This window comes from Cervus elaphus, chromosome 4 (genome assembly GCF_910594005.1).
Source record: "Cervus elaphus chromosome 4, mCerEla1.1, whole genome shotgun sequence".
Taxonomy (NCBI): domain Eukaryota; kingdom Metazoa; phylum Chordata; class Mammalia; order Artiodactyla; family Cervidae; genus Cervus; species Cervus elaphus.
In genome coordinates this window covers 3,360,466-3,380,287 of record NC_057818.1, presented here as the reverse complement: position 1 = coordinate 3,380,287, position 19,822 = coordinate 3,360,466, and the positions used below count along the sequence as shown (strand labels likewise).

Below are 19,822 nucleotides of genomic sequence, written 5' to 3'. Positions count from 1 at the left end.
GTAAAAAACATGACCTTCACAACCATTCATGAAACCTCAGAGTTTATCAGATGTCTCAGAGTGAAGTTTGACTTTCGATATGATATCTATTCAATTTCTTTTAATTAAACAATGTTTTATGAAAAAGTTTCTGCCTATGATCCATGATTGACTTAATATTACTGTAATTAGGAAGAGAGATGGAAGTCAAAAGTCAGGAAAAAAATCATAGCATACCTAAGAATGCTTAGAAAAGAACTGTGGGTGTGGCTGTTGGACTGAGGACTTGATTACAAAATAGATAAGAAGCCAAACTGTTCTTTGAGAGAACTACGTATTTTAGTTTAGTAGGTGGTGCAGTGGTAAAGAATTTGCCTGCCAAGGCAGGAGACGTGAGAGACACGGGTTCAATCCTTAGGTCTGGAAGATCCCCTGGAGTAGGAAATGCCAACTTAACTCCAGTATTCTTGACTGGAAAATTCCACGGACAGGAGCCTGGTAGGCTACAGTTCAGTTCAGTCGCTCAGTCGTGTCCGACTCTTTCCGATCCCGTGGACTGCAGCACGCCAGGGCTTCCTGTCCACCACCTACTCCTGGAGCTTACTCAAACTCATGTCCATCGAGTCAGTGATGCCATCCAACTATCTCATCCCCTGTTGTCCCCTTCTCCTCCTGCCTTCAATCTTTTCCAGCATTAGGGTCTTTTCCAAGGAGTCAGTTCTTTGCATCAGGTGGCCAAAGTATTGGAGTTTCAGCTTCAGCATCAGTCCTTCCAATGAACACCCAGGACTGATCTCCTTTAGGATGGACTGGTTGGATCTCCTTGCAGTCCAAGGGACTCTGAAGAGTCTTCTCCAACACCACAGTTCAAAAAAATCAATTCTTTAGCGCTCAGTTTCTTTATGGTCCAACTCTCACATCCATACATGATTACTGGAAAAACCATAGCTTTGACTAGACAGCCCTTTGTCAGCAAAGTAATGTCTCTGCTTTTTAATATGCTGTCTAGGTTTGTCATAGCTTCTCTTCCAAGGAGCAAGAAGCATCTTTTAATTCCAAGGCTGCAGTCACAATCTGCAGTGATTTTGGAGCCCCCCAAAATAGAGTCTGTCACTATTTCCATTGTTTCCCCATCTATTTGCCATGAAGTCATGGGACCGGTTGCCATGGTCTTAGTTTTTTGAATGTTGACCCTTAAGCCAACTTTTTCACGCTCCTCTTTCACTTTGCATCAGGAGGCTCTTTAGTTCCTCTTTGGTTTCTGCCGTAAGGGTGGTATCATCTGCATATCTGAGGTTATTGATATTTCTCCCAGCAATCTTGATTCCAGCTTGTGCTTCATTCAGCCCAGCATTTTGCATGATGTACTCTGCATATAAGTTAAATAAGCAGGGTGATAGTATACAGCCTTGACATACTCCTTTCCCAATTTGGAGCCAGTCTGTTGTTCCATGTCCAGTTATAACTGTTGCTTCCTGACCTGCATACAGATTTCTCAAAAGGCAGGTCAGGTGGTCTGGTATTCCTATCTCTTTCAGAATTTTCCACAGTTTGTTGTGATCCACACAGTCAAAGGCTTTGGCATAGTCAATAAAGCAGAAGTAGATGTTTTTCTGGAACTGTCTTGCTTTTTTCTGTGACCCAACAGATGTTGGCAATTTGATCTCTGGTTCTTCTGCCTTTTCTAAATCCAGCTTGAACATCTGGAAGTTCACAGTTCACATAATGTTGAAGCCTGGCTTGGAGCATTTTGAGCATTACTTTGCTAGTGTGTGAGATGAGTGCAGTTGTGTGTTAGTTTGATCATTCTTTGGCATTGCCTTTCTTTGGGATTGGAATGAAAACTGACCTTTTCCAGTCTTGTGGCCACTATTTTCCAAATTTGCTGGCATATTGAGTGCAGCACTTTCACAGCATCCTCTTTTAGGATTTGAAATAGTGCAACTGGAATTCCATCACCTCCACTAGCTTTGTTCATAGTGATGCTTCCTAAGATCCACTTGACCTTGGACTCCAGGATGTCTGGCTCTAGGTGAGTGATCACAACATCGTGGTTATCTGGGTCATGAAGATCTTTTTTGCATAGTTCTTCTGTGTATTCTTGCCACCTCTTCTTAGTATGGACCTAACAGAAGCAGAAGATATTATTTCTGTCCTTTATTGTGCCCATCTTTGCATGAAATGTTCCCTTAGTATCTCTAGTTTTCTTGAAGAGATCTCTAGTCTTTGCCATTCTATTGTTTTCTTCTATTTCTTTGCATTGATCACTGAGGAAGGCTTTCTTATCTCTCCTTGCTATTCTTTGGAACTCTGTGTTCAGTTGGGTATATCGTTCCTTTTCTCCTTTATCTTTCATGTCTCTTCTTTTCTTAGCTATTTATAAGGCCTCCTCAGACAACCATTTTGACTTTTTGCATTTCTTTTCCATGGTGATGGTCTTAATCACTGCTTCCTGTACAATGTCATGAACCTCCATCCATAGTTCTTCTGGCACTCTGTCTATCAAATCTAATCCCTTGAATCTTTTTCTCACTTCCACTGTATAATCGTAGGGGATTTGATTTAGACCATATTTGAATGGTCTAGTGGTTTTCCCTACTTTCTTCAGTTTAAGTCTGAATTTGGCAATAAGGAGCCACAGTCAGCTCCTGGTCTTGTTTTGCTGACTGTATAGAGCGTCTCCATCTTTGGCTGCAAAGAATATAATTAATCTGATTTCAGTGTTGGCCATCTGGTGATGTCCATGTGTAGAGTTGTCCCTTGTGTTTTTGGAAGAGGGTGTTTGCTATGACCAGTGCATTCTCTTGAGAAAACTCTGTTAGCCTTTGTCCTGGCTACAGTCCATGGGTTTGGAAAAAGTCAAACATGACTGAGCATGCCTGCACAAAGCTACATCACGTTTTTTCACAATGGTTGCACCAGTTTGTATTACCAACAGATTGTATATTAGTCAGTCTGAATTACTGATCAGTCAACCAGATAGTGTATTAACTAATCTTGTGGGGATTGTAGTAGTGATTTAATTGGCATTTCCTTGATATCTAATGAGGCTGAACATATTATGTTTTTCTGACCATCTGGATTTCTTTCTTTTCTTTTTTTTTTAATAAAGTGTCAATTCATGACTGTTTTTCTTATAGTTTTGGTTGTTGAACATGCAATAATGTGTATCAGGTGCACTAATCTTAAGTGTACAGTAAAATTTTTTGCTCGGTATTGCTTTCATTGTAGAAGTCTTTCATCTTCTTGGTTAATTCCGAAGTATTTTGTTTTTTGATGCTGTTGTAAATGAAATTGTTTTCATCATTTCCTTTTCTGATTGTTAGTTTATAGAAATGCAGCTGATTTTTGAGTGTTGACTTTGTATCCTGCTACTTTGTTGAATTCATTTATTCTAAAAATATTTTTGTGGACTGTTGAGAGTTTTCTACATAAAAGATCACATCACCTGTGAATAGAGATAGTTTTATTTACTTTCCAGTTTGGATGTCTTTTTTCTTACTTAAAACACCAGTTTTGCTTGAATTTGAACTGTATTTAAAAGTATGTGCTACTTTGTGGCTAGCTTATTTTACTGAAAATACTGTGTGATGTCATTTTGTTGTGTACACCCATCTTTCTTGTCATTGCTTTACAATATTTCAGTGTATAAATTCATACTGCATTTTATCATTTCTCTTGTTCCTACATGTTGAGGTTGTTTCCAGTGTTTGGCTATGAATTTTGAAGCAGCTGTGAATGTTCTAGTACATGTCTTAAAAACATTTTTTTTTTTTTTGGCTGTGCTGGGTCTTTGTTGCTGTGTGCAGGCTTTCTCTGGTTGCAGTGAGCAGGGGCTACCTCTGGTTGCAGTGTGCGGTCTTCTTATCGCAGGGGCTTCTTTTTTTGCAGAGCACGTGCTCTGAGGCACACGAGCTTCAGTAGTGGCAGCTCATGGCACTAGGGTGGTGGCTGAGTAGTTGTGAAGCACGGACTTAGTTGCTCCATGGCATGTGTAATCTTCCCAGACCAGGGATCAAACCAGGGATCAGTCCCCTGCATTGGCAGGCAGATTCTTTACCACTGAGCTACCAGGAAAGCCCCTACATGTCATCTTATAGACATATATACTCATGTCTTTTGCATGTATGTATATGTGTGTTTATCTATGTATGTGTCAGAAAAATTGCTGGGTCATAAGGAGGAATGTGTTTAGCTTTCGTATAAATGGCCAGACACTATTCTAAAGTGGTTGAACCAATTTACAGCCCCACTTATTGTGTAAGTGTTTCAATTGCTCCATATTTTTTCCAACACTTGGTATTGTATTTATTTCCTTAACTATTTATTTATTTATATTTTTGGCTGTACTGGATCTTTGTTGCTTTGCCTGGGTGTTCTCTAGTTGTGGCAAGTGGGGGCTACCCTCTGGTTGAGGTAATTGGGGTGGATTCTCTTGTTGCAGAGCACAGGCTCCAGGTCATTCAGGCTTCAGGAGTTGTGGCACATGAAACTCAGTAGCTGCGGCTCAGGGGCTCTGGAGCACCGGCTGGGTCATTGTGGCGCATGGGCTTAGTTGCCCCGTGGCGTGTGTGATCTTCCCAGACCAGGAGGGCGTGTGTGATCTTCCCGGACCAGGGGTCAAACTGGGTCCCTTGCATTGCAAGATGGATTCTTAACCATTGGACCACCAGAGAAGCCCTGGTATTGTCTTTAGTTTTGACTGTTTTGTTTGACTTGGTGGGCATTTTTCACGTTCCTTTACCTGTTGGGTATTTCTTTGCCTTTTCATCTTGTTTAGATTGCTGTGTCTGGAGTGGACTTTCTGTATTCTGGAGGTCTGTGGTTCCTTTTTATTGTGGAGGATTTACCCAGTGGGTGGGGTTAGACGATTGGCTTGTCAAGGTTTCCCGGTTAGGGAAGCTTGCGTCAGTGTACTGGTGCGTGGAACTTGATTTCTTCTTTTTGGAGAGCAATGGAGTGCCCAGTAATGAGTTTTGAGATGGGTCTATGTGTTAGGTGTGACCTTGGGCAGCCTGTATGTTGACATTCGGGGCTATGTTCCTGTGTTGCTGGAGAATTTGCGTGGTATGTCTTGCTCTAAAACTTATTGGCTCTTGGGTGGTGGTTGGTTTCAGTGTAGGTATGGAGGCTTTTGGACGGTCACTTATTACTTAAAGTTCCATGTAGTCAGGAGTTTTCTGGTGTTCTCAGGTTTTGGGCTTAAGTTTCCTGCCTCTGGATTTCAGTTTTATTCTTCCTGTAGTCTCAGGACTTCTCCAACTATACAGCACTGATAATAAAACTTCTAGGTTAATGGCGAAAAGATTCTCCCCCGTTAGGGACACCCAGAGAGGTTCAGAGTTACATGAACAGGAGAAAAGGGAGGAGGGAGGTAGAGATGAGCAGGAGGAGAAAAAGGGGGACTCAAGAGGAGAGAGACAGATCTACACAGCTGTCTGTTCCCAGAGTGTTCTCCGTATCTCAGACACCTACAAGGATTCACAGAAGTGGATTGGGAAGAGAAGGGGAAAGGAGGAAATAGAGGTGTTCTGAGGTAGAAAACAGAGAGTCAAGATTGGGAGAGAATAATCTTCGGTTTAAAGATAGGGCTTCTCTTTTTTTTTTTTTTTGTAAGGTTATAGTGTAGTGAAAATGAAAATGAAGAGTAGTAGAGGAGTACTAGAGGACTTTAAAAGAAATAAGAGAAAAAGAAAAATAGAAAATAAAAGAGAAAACGGAAAGGAAAAAAAAGAAAAAAGAAAAAAAAAGAAAAAGAAAAAAAAACAAAAAAAAACAAAAAAAAAAAAAGAAAGAAAGAAAAAAAAAATTTTTTTTTCCCCCTAATTAAAAAAATCGTAAAAATCTATGAAAATGAAAGTTAAGGAGTAATGGGGGAGTAATAGGGAATTTTAAAGGAAAATAAAAGAGAAAAAATAAAAAAAAAAAATAAAAAGAAAAAAAAAATTTTTTTTTTTTCCTTACTTAGAAAAAAAAAAGTAAAAATATATCTAGGAGTTTCTCTGGAGCTGTTGCGGTCAGTGTGGGTTCGGCTCAGTTTCAGATAGCTCCTCGTTCCAGCTTACACTTCTCGATATCTACAGGGCCCTTCCGGTGAAGTCGGTGTTTTCTACAGGGATTTTAATCTGTTGCACCAGTCCCTTCTGAAGCGGTTCCCTTTGTTTATTTGACTTCTGTTTGCCGGTCTCTTCAGAGCCTCATTTCCGCCCTGACACAGGCGGGCGGAGGTGGACTGTTATTCAGGTAGCTAGTTCCGTTGCGCTGCGGGGAGGGGCTGACGCTGCGGGGAGGGGCTGACGCTGCGGGGAGGGGCTGGCGCTGCGGGGCGGGGCTGGCGTTGCGGGGAGGGGCTGGCGCTGCGGGGAGGGGCTGATGCTGCGGGGAGGGGCTGGCGCTGCGGGGCGGGGCTGACACTGCGGGGAGGGGCTGGCCCTGCGGGGGCGGGCTGGCGCTGCCGGGAGGGGCTGACGCTGCTTTCTCCGTCTGCGCTGCTCAGGCTCCCGGCTGTTCTATATGGAGCGCGCCCCGCGCTGCGCGAGGTTCCAGCCCTCGGGTGTTACACAAAAGCGCGGAAGGAAAAGCTGCGCCTGCTCTCTGTGCCTTCCCCGTCAGAGCGGTCCAGGCAGCAAGGGGCTTGATGGGCGCACTATCCCCAGGTGTGGCGCACTCACTCCCTTCCGCGGACCCAGTCTCAGTTTCCGCTGGCGCCAGTCGGGTGCGCGCGCCTTCCGCCCTCTGCGGCCCTAGCCCCAGTCCCCGCCCGCGCAGGTCGGGTGCCCGCGCCCTGTGTCTCGCCGCGACCTTCCCCTCCCCCCTGCCTCCTGCCTCCGGCGGGGCTGGGCCGGTCCGCAGCCTGCGAGCTCTTCTCGGGACTTTCTCCGTCCCTTTGTTCTGCGAACGGCCGGCAGTGTGTTCCGGCCGGTTAATTTTCTCTCTTTCTTTTGGTCTCCCACAGTTCAAGTTGGCACCTCACAGAAGCTCCCTCCGATTGTCCTCAGGGCACTCAGGCCCGGACCCTAGCCCAAGCAAGGCCGCCTAAGACTCCCTTCCCGGGACGGGTCTCCGTCCTTAGCTCTTTTGTCTCACTTTTTATCTTTTATATTTTGTCCTACCTCCTTTCGAAGACAATGGTCTGCTTTTCTGGGCGCCTGATGACCTCAGCTAGCGATCAGAAGTTGTTTTGTGAAGTTTGCTCTGCATTCAGTTATTCTTTTGATGAATTTGTAGGAGAGAAAGTGGTCTCCCCGTCCTACTCCTCCGCCATCTTGGCTCCTCCGACTGTTTTGTTTATTGTGTTAGTTTGTATTTCCCCTTTCACCAAAGACTTTGTTAGAAAGCATTGAAATTACCAAGTGAAAGAACCTTTTTATTTTGTTTTTAATTTCTGCTCTTAATCCTGTGACCAAAGAATATTGTTTATATTGTTTCTACTTTATGGAACATATTGAAACATTTTTTGAGACTTAATTTTGTTGTTGTTCAGTCTCTAAGTTGTGTCCCTCTCTTTGGGACCCCATGGATCGCAGTACACCAGGCTTCCCTGTCCCTCACCATCTCTTGGAGTTTGCTCAAATTCATGTCCATTGAGTCGATCACGTGATCAATTTTCATGAATGTTTCATGTGCACTTAAAAATGAAATTATTTGTTGTGGGAGTTTAAAGATATTGATATGGTTTGTTTAGTTTCTATATTCCACATCCTTGTGTTTTTTGCACACTGGTATTGCATGTATGTTGGGTATGTTGATGTCTTCTATTTGTTTTCTTTTTGAATCTTTATTTCTCCTTTATTCTGCTTTATCATAGTACTTGCTGTGGTACATAGATATTCCTAATATACATTTATCCTGAATTGGTCTTTTGATCATGAAATGTTGTTTTTTATTATGTACTGCTTTTGATGTCAATTCCATCAAGTCTGATATCAGAATTACAACACCTGCTTCCTATTGTTTCCATTTTCCTTAAATAAATTTGTTCCTTATATTTTTACTTTTTGAATCACTTTATTTTAGATGTTTCTTTATTATGTTGTAGAGTTGAGTTTTGCTCTTTAAGTTAATTTGGAAGAGTGTCTTTTAAGAAATAGGGAAGTTGTCAGTGTGCATTTATCGATATGACTGTGTGGTCTCTGTTCTGACAAAATATTATATATATTTTTATCATGTGTATGGTGTTTCCTCTTTCAGTATGTAGTATGTTCCTCACTGGACCCACTTTTTATATTTTCCTTTGCATTTTTTTTTAAAGGAGAGTGGAATCTGTTTTTAAAAATTGTGTTTCTTTAGTCTTGGCTGTGCTGTAGATGCTGTGCACAGGTTCTCTCTAGCTGTGGTGTGGGGGCTTCTCTTCGCTGTGGTGTGGGGGCTTCTCTTCGCTGTGGTGTGGGGGCTTCTCTTCGCTGTGGTGTGGGGGCTTCTCTTTGTTGTGGTGTGGGGGCTTCTCGTTGTTGTGGTGTGGGGGCTTCTCACTGCAGTGGCTTCTTTTGTTATGGAGCACAGGCTGTTGACAAGGGCTTCACCGCCCAGTGGCACGTGGGATTTTCCTGGATTGGGGGTCAAATTCATTTTCCCTGCATTGGCAGGCATGTTTTTAACCAGTGGACCACCAGGCAAGTCCTTCTTTGTATTAATATTACTGGAAGGTTTATATTGTTGTGTTAGTTTCAGGTGTACAATGAAGTGATTCAGTTATACAGCAAAGTCAGTTATACATGTATCTATTCTTTTTCAAATTGTTTTCCCATTTAGGTAGTTACATAACATTGAGCAGAGATCCCTGCGCTGTACAGTATGTCCTTGTTGGTTTCCCATTTTAAATATAGCAGTGTGTACATGCCGTCCCAGACTCCCTATCCCCCTCCCCCAGCCATAACTTCCTTCTGTAAATCTGTGAGTCTGTTTTCCAAATAAGCTCATTTCTATCTTTTTTTTTTCTTTTTTTTTTTAAGATTCCACATGTGAGAAATACAGTATTTCTTTTTTGGTCTGACTTCATTCAGTATGCCAATCTCTAGGTCATTCCATGTTGCTGCAAATGGCATTATTTCATTCTTTTTAGTGGCTGAGTAATATTCCATATTTACATATACATCTTCTTTTTTATTTTTTTATTTTTATTTTTATTAGTTGGAGGCTAATTGCTTTACAATATTGTAGTGGTTTTTGCCATACATTGACATGAATCAGCCATGGATTTACATGTGTTCCCCATCCTGAACCCCTCTCCCACCTTCCTCCCCATCCCATCCCTCTGGGTCTTCCCAGTGTACCAGCCCTGAGCACTTGTCTCATGCATCCAACCTGGGCTGGTGATCTGTTTCACCCTTGATAGTATACTTGTTTCAATGCTATTCTCTCAGAACATCTCACCCTCGCCTTCTCCCACAGAGTCCCAAAGTCTGTTCTGTACATCTGTGTCTCTTTTTCTGTTTTGCAAATAGGGTTATCGTTACCATCTTTTTAAATTCCATATGTATGCGTTAGTGTACTGTATTGGTCTTTATCTTTCTGGCTTACTTCACTCTGTATAATGGGCTCCAGTTTCATCCATCTCATTAGAACTGATTCAAATGAATTCTTTTTAATGGCTGAGTAATATTCCATTGTGTATATGTACCACAGCTTTCTTATCCATTTGTCTGCTAATGGGCATCTAGGTTACTTCCATGTCCTGGCTATTATAAACAGTGCTCTGATGAACATTGGGGTGCACGTGTCTTTTTCAGATCTGGTTTCCTCGGTGTGTATGCCCAGAAGTGGGACTGCTGGGTCATATGGCAGTTCTATTTCCAGTTTTTTAAGGAATCTCCACACTGTTCTCCATAGTGGCTGTACTAGTTTGCATTCCCACCAACAGTGTAAGAGGGTTCCCTTTTCTCCACACCGTCTCCAGCATTTATTGCTTGTAGACTTTTGCATAGCAGCCATTCTGACTGGCACATACACATCTTCTTTATCCTGTCTTCTCTTGATGAACACTTAGGTTGCATGCATGTCTTGGCTTTTGTAAACAGCACTTTAGTGACCATTGCAGTGCATGTATCCTTTTGAACCATGTATTTCTCTGGGTACATGCCCAGGAGTGGGTTTGCAGGAACATATAGTAACTCTGTTTTCAGTTTCTTAAGGAACCGTCATACTGTTTTCCATAGTGGCTGCACCAATTTACATTCCCACTAACAGTGTAGGAGGGTTCCCATTTCTCCACACTCCGTAGCATTTATTGTTTGTGGATTTTTAAAAAATATATATTTTTAAAAGTTTTTATTTTATTTTTGGCTATGCTGGGTCTTCATTGCTGCATATGGACTTGCTCTGGTTGCAGTGAGTGGGGTCTGCTCTTCATTGTGGTGTGTGTGGGCTTCTCATTGCTGTAGCTTTTTTTTTTTCAGAGCATGGGCTCTAGGTGTGCCAGCCTTAGTAGTTGCAGCTCTTGGGCTGAAGGGTGCATAGGCTTCAGTAATTGTGGTACAGGGGCTTAGTTACCACATGCCTGTTGCATCTTCCCGGACCAGGGGTCAAACCTGTGTGCCTTGTATTGGCAGGCAAATTCTTAATCACTGGAGCACCAGGGAAGTCCTTTTCGTGGATTTTTTGATGATAACCTTTATGACTGGTGTGAATTAATATCTCATTTGCATGTCTCCACTAGTGATACTGAACATCTTTTCATGTGCCTCTTGGCCACCTGTAGTCTTGGAGAAATGTCTGTGTAAGTCTTCTGCCCATTTTTTGATTGGGTTCTTTGTGTTGATGCTATTAAGCCACATGAACTGTTTGTGAGTTTTGGAGACTAATCCCTTGTTGGTCACATCATTTGCAAATATTTTCTCTCAATCTGTGGGTTTTCTTTTCATTTTGTTTCTTGTTTCCTTTGATGTGCAAAAGCTTTTGAGTTTAGTTGAGTTATATTTGTTTATATTTTTTTTCCCATTACTCTGAGAGATGGATAAAAAAAACTATTGCCATGATTTATATCAACCTGGACAGCATATTAAAAAGCAGAGACATTACTTTGTCAACAGAGGTCCGTCTAGTTAAGGCTATGATTTTTCCAGTAGTCATGTATGGATGTGAGAGTTGGACTATAAAGAAAGCTGAGCGTTAAAGAATTGATGCTTTTGAACCATGGTGTTGGAGAAGACTCTTGAGAGTCCCTTGGACTGCAAGGAGATCCAACCAGTCCATCCTAAAGGAGATCAGTCCTGGGTATTCATTGGAAGGGCTGATGGTGAAGCTGAAACTCCAATACTTTGCCCACCTCATGTGAAGAGGTGACTCATTGGAAAAGACCCTGATGCTGGGAAAGATTGAGGGCAGGAGGAGAAGAGGACGACAGAGAATGAGATGGTTGGATGGCATCACCGACTCAATGGACATGGGTTTGGGTCGACTCTGGGAGCTGGCAGTGGACAGGGAGGCCTAGCGTGCTGTGATTCATGGGGTCACAAAGAGTTGGACATGACTGAGCAACTAACTGAATACATAAAAAACAAACAGAAAATAAAGCATTTTGAACCTTACAGTACAGGACTTTGAGAAGTAGAGTGTGACAGCTGGCACACAGGGGCTGCGTTGAGTGAATATGCACGAGGGGTCACTGACTGGAGGAGGAGGGGGAGGGGCGGGAGACGGCAGAGCTGAAGGGCCCTCGGCGATGGGAGGTTGAGGGCAAGCTGCAAGTTCACTCACGCATGCTGATGACGGCATGGGCTCTGCTTCCTTGCTGGATTCAGTTCTGTCTACCCTCTTGAAAAAACGATCCAACGGTGTCTGGGTAGTGGCTCTTTTTTTCTTGCCGTAGATGACATGGTGGCACTGGGTTGCATTCTGAATGCTGCAACCTTCGTGTAGCAGTCTACGTTCAGGTCCTGTGCCTCAAAAACTAACAGTGCTTCCTTGAGTCAAATCCCCTTCCCATTTCCTATGTCGTCCGTCCCTTTGGTTCTGTAGTTAGTTCTTCCTCGTGTTTCTCTTCTTCCTTTCTGTGGGTCTTCACTGCATCAGGTCTTCGTTAGTTAGCTCCTCGTGTTGCCCAGCAAGGAGGAGCTTGCTTCAGTGAAGTCATCCTCTGCAGACCCAGCTGGAAATAAAGATGATGCACTGCTGTGCTCGTCACGGCACTGCACAGTGAAGTACACAAGGCACAGCCGCTTGTAGAGGACGCGTGCACGCGGCCTTGCTGCCATGCACACGGGCCAGCGTAAGTGTTTGGGCGTGTGGACACATGGTTGCATCTTTGAAAGTTTGCAGCTTGAAGCTTCATATGAGAGGGACTTACGTACGGTATGGTGTAAGAATTTCCAGTTTCGTTTTTTTACATGTAACTATCCAGTTTTCAGCACCATTTATTGAAGAGAATGTTTTTCCTCCATTGTGTAGTCTTGCCTCCTTTGTTGTAAATTAGTTGACCATAGGTGCATGGGTTTATTTCTGGGTTTTCTGTCCTATTCTATGCCAATACCATAATGTTTTGATGCTTATAGCTTTGTAAAATGGTCTCAAGTCAGGGAGCTGATTTCTCCAATTCTGTTTTCTTTCTAAAGATTGCTTTTGGCTATTTGGGGTCTTTTGTGGCTCTGTACAAATTTTAAGATTTTTTTTGTTCTGGTTCTGTGAAAAACGCCATTGGTAATTTGATAGGGGTTGCGTTGAATCTGTAGATTGCCTTGGGTAGTATAGTCACATAATCATGTTGGCAGTATTGATTCTTCCAGTCTGCAACATGCCTCTGCTTGTGTCATCTTCGATTTCATACAGCAGTGTCATATAGTTTTGAGTATAGGTCTTTTGTCTTCTTTGTTGTTGTTGTTCAGTCTTGAAGTCGTGTCTGACTCTTAGAGACCTCATGGACTGCAGCACGCCAGGCTTCCCTGTCCTTCACTATCTCCCAGAGTTTGCTCAAATTCATGTCTCTTAAGTCAGTGATGTCATCCAACCATCTCTTCCTCTGCTGCCCTCTTCTTTTGCCTTCAATATTTCCCAGCATCATGGTCTTTTCCAATGACTTGACTCTTTACATCAGGAGGCCAAAGTATTAGAGCTTCCCTTGGCAAGCCAAGGACGCACACTCTGCCGCTGCCCCAGGGACCTGAGATCTGGGACATGACCCACTTTCACAACCCATGACCCATGCAACACCACCACTGTCCCACACCAGAAGCCTCAGCCTCTGTAAAGCAGCTCGGGGACAAGCAGAGGACACACATGGACTGCAGAGCTGACCACTTCCAAGGACACACTTTATTTCTCTGGGGTCAGTTACTCCTGAACCACTGGACATTTCTGTAGTTACCATCTCATCGTTTAGATTTGAGACAGAAGTTCAGGGAAACCAAGCCCCTTTCTTGATGTCACAGAGCATCTGAAACTGGGCACATACAAAGCCCAAACCCTCTCCACTGTACACCAGTTGCTTCCACCCACCTTCTTAAACCTCATCAGCTGCAAAGTGTGCTCACCCAATTATGGAGCGTGCTTCCCTTAGGCAGAACTCCAGCCCCAGCAGAAATGCACTTTCTGCGTTTTCCCCTCTCTGAAGCATTCTTCCACCACACACGGTGTGTACAAATGTGATACGTACTTGAGATGTTGAAAATCTAGGGTTACTTTTCTACCATTAAGGCAGGAAGTGTTAATCATCTCCTGAGCACTTACTACATGCTAGGTAATGTGATGGACAGTTTACATGCATTATCTCATTTAAACCTTACAAGAAGCCGTGGAACTAGGTGGTATAATACCCATTTTACAGATGGGGGAACTGAGGCTCAGAGAGGTTATGAAACACCCAAGGTCACACAACTTATGGATGGTAGCTGAAAAAATCAAACCCAGGTTTGTCTGGCATGAGGTGTAACTAGCATGTTACAGTTTTCCCCTCTTCAAACATCATAGCTCCCACCAGCTGGATGCCTGTTGGCTGTAAAACGATCAGTGTGGACTTTGGCCTGCAGGTTTTTTTCCCCTGGCAACTCAAAAGATCCATACCAGATCTGTATGCGCAGTTCTCTAATACCCCATTGAATCCACACTGCCTGGGCCTCTCTAGATGGGACCACAGTATTCACATTACAAGCCTTTTGCACCTAAAAAGAGACAGGCTGGATTGGAAGAGCTTTAAAAGACAACCTGTTTCCATCTCTCCTGGTCATGGGGTTCTTACTTCAAGCCTCAGTCCTTAAAGAAGCTCCAGCTGCCTAGGACAGTGGCCTCAGCATAACACCTTGGCAGGCGTTGGGATAGGCCTTGGGAGGCGAAGGGTGAGGGGCGGAGGGGTGACACTGGCCCTGTGGGACCGTCCGGCACTTGCACCGCGCTTTCCAGCCCAGGAGCACAGTCTTTGCCGAGGCTCTGGTTTCTTTGGTACCCGGTGTGGGGCAGGGAGATGTGCTGCTGCCTTGTGGCCCTCTCAGGCAACAACAGCTCTAAACCTGAGTCTGTGGGCACCAGTCCCGCGGGGCTCTGAATGATCCTCTCCCTGGAGAAATGACACGCAGGAGGTAACAGAAGAAGAATTCAAAGAAGGCTGGAGTTCAAGAGCCAGTTCAAACAGCAAATTTTTCTTACATTGAAACAAAAAGGAAACCAGAATCCCACTCCTGTGGAAATCCTGGGCCACCCAATTCAAAGAGGAAGGCACAGCAGAACTACAGGGAGCTCTCCTTGGCAGCAGGTAGCAGAAAGTGTACAAACAGTAAATACTGCAGAAGGCCAGGAGAACATCCTAGGCTGCAGGGGGAGTGCAGTTGACAACAGCCACTATAGACAAGTGCATGCAGGCTCCTTTAGACACAAAAAGCAGCCTAGGATGCTGCAGTCCACCTCCAGGGCCTAGACCCTAGGAAAAGCGTCCCTCCAGGACACACATGCATCCACCGTTCTTTGTGGTGCTATTTACAACAGCCAGGGCACGCAAGCAACCAGAACTTGATCCACAGACGGATGGAGGCTGGAGATGTTCTGCACACCCTCCTGGGCTGCGACTGCCACACATGGGAGGATGAAGCGGGGCCAGCTGCAGCAGCATAGATGTGGACCAGGCGGTGCTCACACTAGGCAGGTCATCAGAGACTGAAAGTGTGCTCTCACCCAGGGGTGAAATCTGCACACAGGTGGAAAAAAAATTATTAGGCCAAGCAAACTCAGAAGCCTAGAAAACTTCGACTCTATTGACGGGAAAGAACACAGGGGAGTGGAAGAGGAGGTAACTGAGGAGACTGGTATTACCATATATTACCATATAAAATTCTAGATAGATAAATACACAAATAGACAAAAAATGAACAGGAACATGCTCCATAGAATAAGGACGTGGACTCTACACCCTCTCACAGGCTCTACGTGATTACAAACAGGCCCGTGAATAATGAACAGGCACATGTGTATGTATAACTGAATGACCTTGTTGTGCACCAAAAACAAACAACTGTGTAACCCAGCTATACTCCAACAGCAAATAAAAATTACTGCCGGATAAATCCCCCCAAACCAACGTCTGCTGCATTCTCCTCAGGCCTCCGAACCCTGTGCTGCTGTCTCGTGCCTGGGTTCAGTGGTCTTGACTTCCAGGTCAGACTGTGGTCTCCACGACAGAGCTGGAAAGGTGTTGCCAGCCCGTGAGCTGCAGTGATATGCTGACCGCCTGCCCCCATACGTGGGGCCGCCACCTGAAAATTCAGATGGTCCTCCTACACCTAAAGCAAGCCTCTTGCACCTAGAAAATGGTAGACTCTCTGAGTTGAAAGAGATTTGAAGACTCACACTATCTCCACCTCTTTCAGTCAGTGGATTCTCACTTCCAAGCCTCTCTCCTTAGAGAAATTTCACCTGCCTAAGACAGCTACCTTGGCATAACACTTTGGCAGGGATTGGCATAACTCTGGGGGTGAAGGGTAAGGGGCAGAAGGAATGACGCTCGGGCCCGATGTGTCTGTTCTGCACTTCCCACCACACTTTCCCGTCACTGGAACACAATATTTGGGAAGGAATAAAGCAGGGTCTCCTGCATCACAGGCGGATTCTTTCCCAGCTGAGCTATCAGGGAAGCCCTTGGGAAGGCTCAGGTGTCCCCAGTACTCAGAGCAGGGCAGGAAGACATGCTGTGCCTCGTGGCCATTGGGGGCAACAACAACTCTCAAATGCAGGACCTACGGGTACTTCATATTCTCTTTCCGACTCTGCAGTCCCATGGAGTATGCAACCCCATGGAGTATACAGCCCGTGGAATTCTCCAGGCCAGAATACTGGAGGGTTTGCCTTTCCCTTCCCGCACTGCATGTAGATTCTTTACTAGCTGAGCTTCTAGGGAAGCCCTGCAAAATGATCCCTTTGCTGAAGAAATAACATGCAGGAAGTAACAGAAACAGAACTCAAATAGAGGCCACCCTTCAGGAGCCAATTTCAAACAGCATATTTTGCTTACACTTAAGAAAAAAAGAAGAAAAAAAGAAGGAAACCAAAATCCTGCTTCTATGGATATCCAGGGCCGCCCAAATGAAACAGGAAGGCACAAATACTCCGGAAGGTCGGATCAGAGGTGCTCAGAGTGTCCCATGGGTGGTTGGCAGCTATTCAGCCACGTGATTTGTGTAGTCAGGATACCACAGTGCTTCTCCGCGTGAAGTCTCTGGGGCCTGCTGGACTCCATCTCATCTCTTACAATAAGTCTGAGTCCCAGGAGGAGGCTCAGAGGAAGATGATGTGAAACAGACTTAGCGGGAGGGATGGCTTTGGTGAAGCTTAACTTTTTATAAAGTTTTATTTTTTATGCGATTTTTAAAGGTTACACTCCATTTATGGTGACTATTAATACCAAATATGGCTATATTCCCAGTGTTGTACAATACATTGTTTTTTGTTGTTTAGTCATTAAGTCTTGTCCAGCTCTTTGCGACCCCATGGACTGTAGCCTGACAGGCTACGTCTGTCCATGGGATTCTCCAGGCAAGAATATTGGAGTTGCCATTTCCTCCTTCAGGGGATCTTCCTGACCCAGGGATCCAACCCATGTCTCCTGCATTGGCAGGCAGATTCTTTACGACTGAGCCACCAGGGAAGCCCAATACATTCTTATAACTTATTTTTAAAACAGGTATTTATTTGTTTATTTGGCTGTGAAGCCTCTTTTACATGTGACACTTGGGATTTTTTTTTTGGGTGTGTGTGTGTGTGGTATGTGGGATCTAGTTCCCTGACCAGGGGTCGAAACTGGCCCTCCAGCATTGGGAGCTCAGAGTCTTAGCTACTGGACCCCAGGGAAGTCCCCTTATAGCCTATTCTAGGGGTTCCCAACCTCTTTGGCACCAGGGACTGATTTTGTTCCATGGATGGGAGTGGAGGATGGTTTCGGGATGATTCAAGCACATTGCCTGTGCACTTTATTTTTATTACTATTATTATGTCAGCTCCACCTCAGATCGTCAGCCATTAGATCCCAGAGGTGGGGGGCTCCTGGCCTAGTCTACATCGAATAGTGTGTGCCTCCCACTCCCCCCACCCCTATTGTGCCCCTCCCAACTTTCTCCACTGGTAACTGCTAGTTTGTTCTCTATATCTGTGAGTCTGCTGCTTTTTTGTTATATTCATTAGAGTTTGTTGTCTTTTTTGGTTCCACATATAAGTGATGTAGGTATTTGTCTTCCTCTGTCTGACTTATTCACTTAGCATAATGCCCTCTGTGTCCACCTGTATTGCAGCAAATGGCAAAATGTCATTCTTTTTATGGTTGCGTAGTATTCCATTGCATACGTGTACCATATCTTTATCCATTCCTCTGTTGATGGACACTGAGGTGGTTTCTGTGTCCTGGCTATGGTAAACAGTGCTGCAGTGAACACTGGGGAGCATGTGTCCTTTGGAAGGCTACGGTAAACAGTGCTGCTGTGAACATCTGGGTGCGTGTGTCCTTCTGAGTTAGTGTTTCTGTTTTTGTTTTAGTTTTTCAGATCTGTATGCAGGAGTGAAATTGCTGGGTCACATGGTAGTTCTATTATTAGATTTGTGAGACACTTACATTCTGTTTTCTGCGGTGGCATCACTCCTTACATTCCCACCAACAGTGTAAGGGGTGTTCTGCTTTCTGTAAGACTTAACTTTTATCACTGCATAATCTTATGTTTATTGAAAAAACACTGAGAATCAAGGTTTAAAAAGAAGAAAACAACTGTGCTACACAAATACAGCCAGTGTTGAAGAGATGTACTTCCTTCTGCTGGTATGTTTGTTAAAACACTGGAGAGACCTTATAAGTACTTTTACATGACTTATATTTCCCTGAACATAGTAGTGTGAGCTCTGTCTCTTTAAGTGTTCTTTGAAAGCATGATGTTAGTTGGGTTTATAATATACAACCTGGATATGATCGAAATATTTAATCATGCTTTGTCAGTCGTCAGTTTCTGACTATACACCATTATATAGGACAGTTTAAAGAATACCATAAGTTTGACACCTAGTGGTTCTTCTTCATAGGTTCTTAAAAGAGCAAATGCTGAGTTGGTGTTTAAATATATTAAATGCTTTTAATTTTTTGTAACTTTATTTTTGGCTGTGCTGGGTCTTCGTTGCTGGGCGGGCTTTCTCTAGTTGCAGTGAGCGGGGGCTCTTTCTCTGGTTGTGGTGCTCAGGCTTCTCACTGCAGTGGCTTCTCTTTTTGGGGAGCACAGGTTCTGGGGCGTGTGGGCTTCAGTACTTGTGGCTCCTGGGCTCTGGAGCACAGGGTTAATGGTTGTGGTGCATGAGCATGTGGGATCTTCCTGGATCAGGGACTGAACCCATGTCCCCTGCATTGGCAGGCAGATTCTTATCCACTGCGCCACCAGGGAATCCCACGAAGTCAATGTAAAAACAAAAACAAAAACCTTGGTTCTTTTGTATTCAATTAGTGCTTTTAGGTATAATATTTTTTTCCCTCAAAATCATACCTATGATATATTCCTGTGTTTTTTATTAAGCTCCGATCATTTTTCCTTTAAAAATATATAATCTTATTTTTAGAGTTGCTATGTGGAGTGGTATAAGGCTTGTGCTTTCCTCTCGTCTAAGTAGACAGTTTCCTCAGCGTCATTTTGCATGTGCATGCAGGGCACCGATTTTATCGTGTGCCTGATCCTGGCTGCACGTGGAGGCGTGAGAACACCAGGTGCACAGAGATGCTTTTTTTCATGGCTCTTAAGTACAGTGTTTGTCTAACACTCCATACCAAAGAGCTGAGGCATGCCTTCCTCAAAAAGGTTTGTATGACACTGAATTCTCAAAAGCTAAAAGCTTTAGTAACCAGGGATAATTTTTACAACAAGAATGTTGCCTTTTTTCCTTCATCTGAATACGTTTATTTTGTTTATTTGTTTTGGCATGTGGTTGACTTACAATGTTGTGTTAGTTTCAGGTTTACAGTGTAGTAGTTTAGTTGTACATATACACATATTCATTCCTTTTCAGATTTTTTCTTGTGTAAGTTATTACAGAATATTGAGTAGAGTTCCCTGTGTTATGCAGTAGGTCTTTGTTGATTATCTGTTCTATATATGGCTTGACTTCCCTGGTGGCTCAGATGGTAAAGTGTCTGCCTATAATGCGGGAGACCCAGGTTCGATCCCTGGGTTGGGAAGATCCTCTGGAGAAGGAAATGGCAACCCCCTCCAGTACTCTTGCCTGGAAAATCCCATGGATAGAGGAGCGTGGTAGGCTACAGTCCATGGAGTCGCAAAGAGTCGGACACAGCTGAGAGACTTCACTTTCACTTTTCTATATATTTTCGTGTGTATCTTATTTCTCCCAAATTCCTATTTTATTCTTCCTTCACATTTCCCATTTGGTAACTGTAAGTTTGTTATCTGTG

General features: G+C 43.9%; 1 long non-coding RNA gene and 1 other non-coding gene across 4 annotated transcripts in view; both read left to right on the top strand.

The window, feature by feature from the left end:
- The window catches only part of LOC122691470, a 47,678-nt gene that overhangs the window by 18,907 nt on the left and 8,949 nt on the right, over positions 1 to 19,822 (top strand). The window lies entirely within an intron of this gene.
- On the top strand, positions 19,520 to 19,591 carry TRNAY-AUA. Its single transcript has one exon. It is a non-coding gene; the product is annotated as a tRNA-Tyr (tRNA).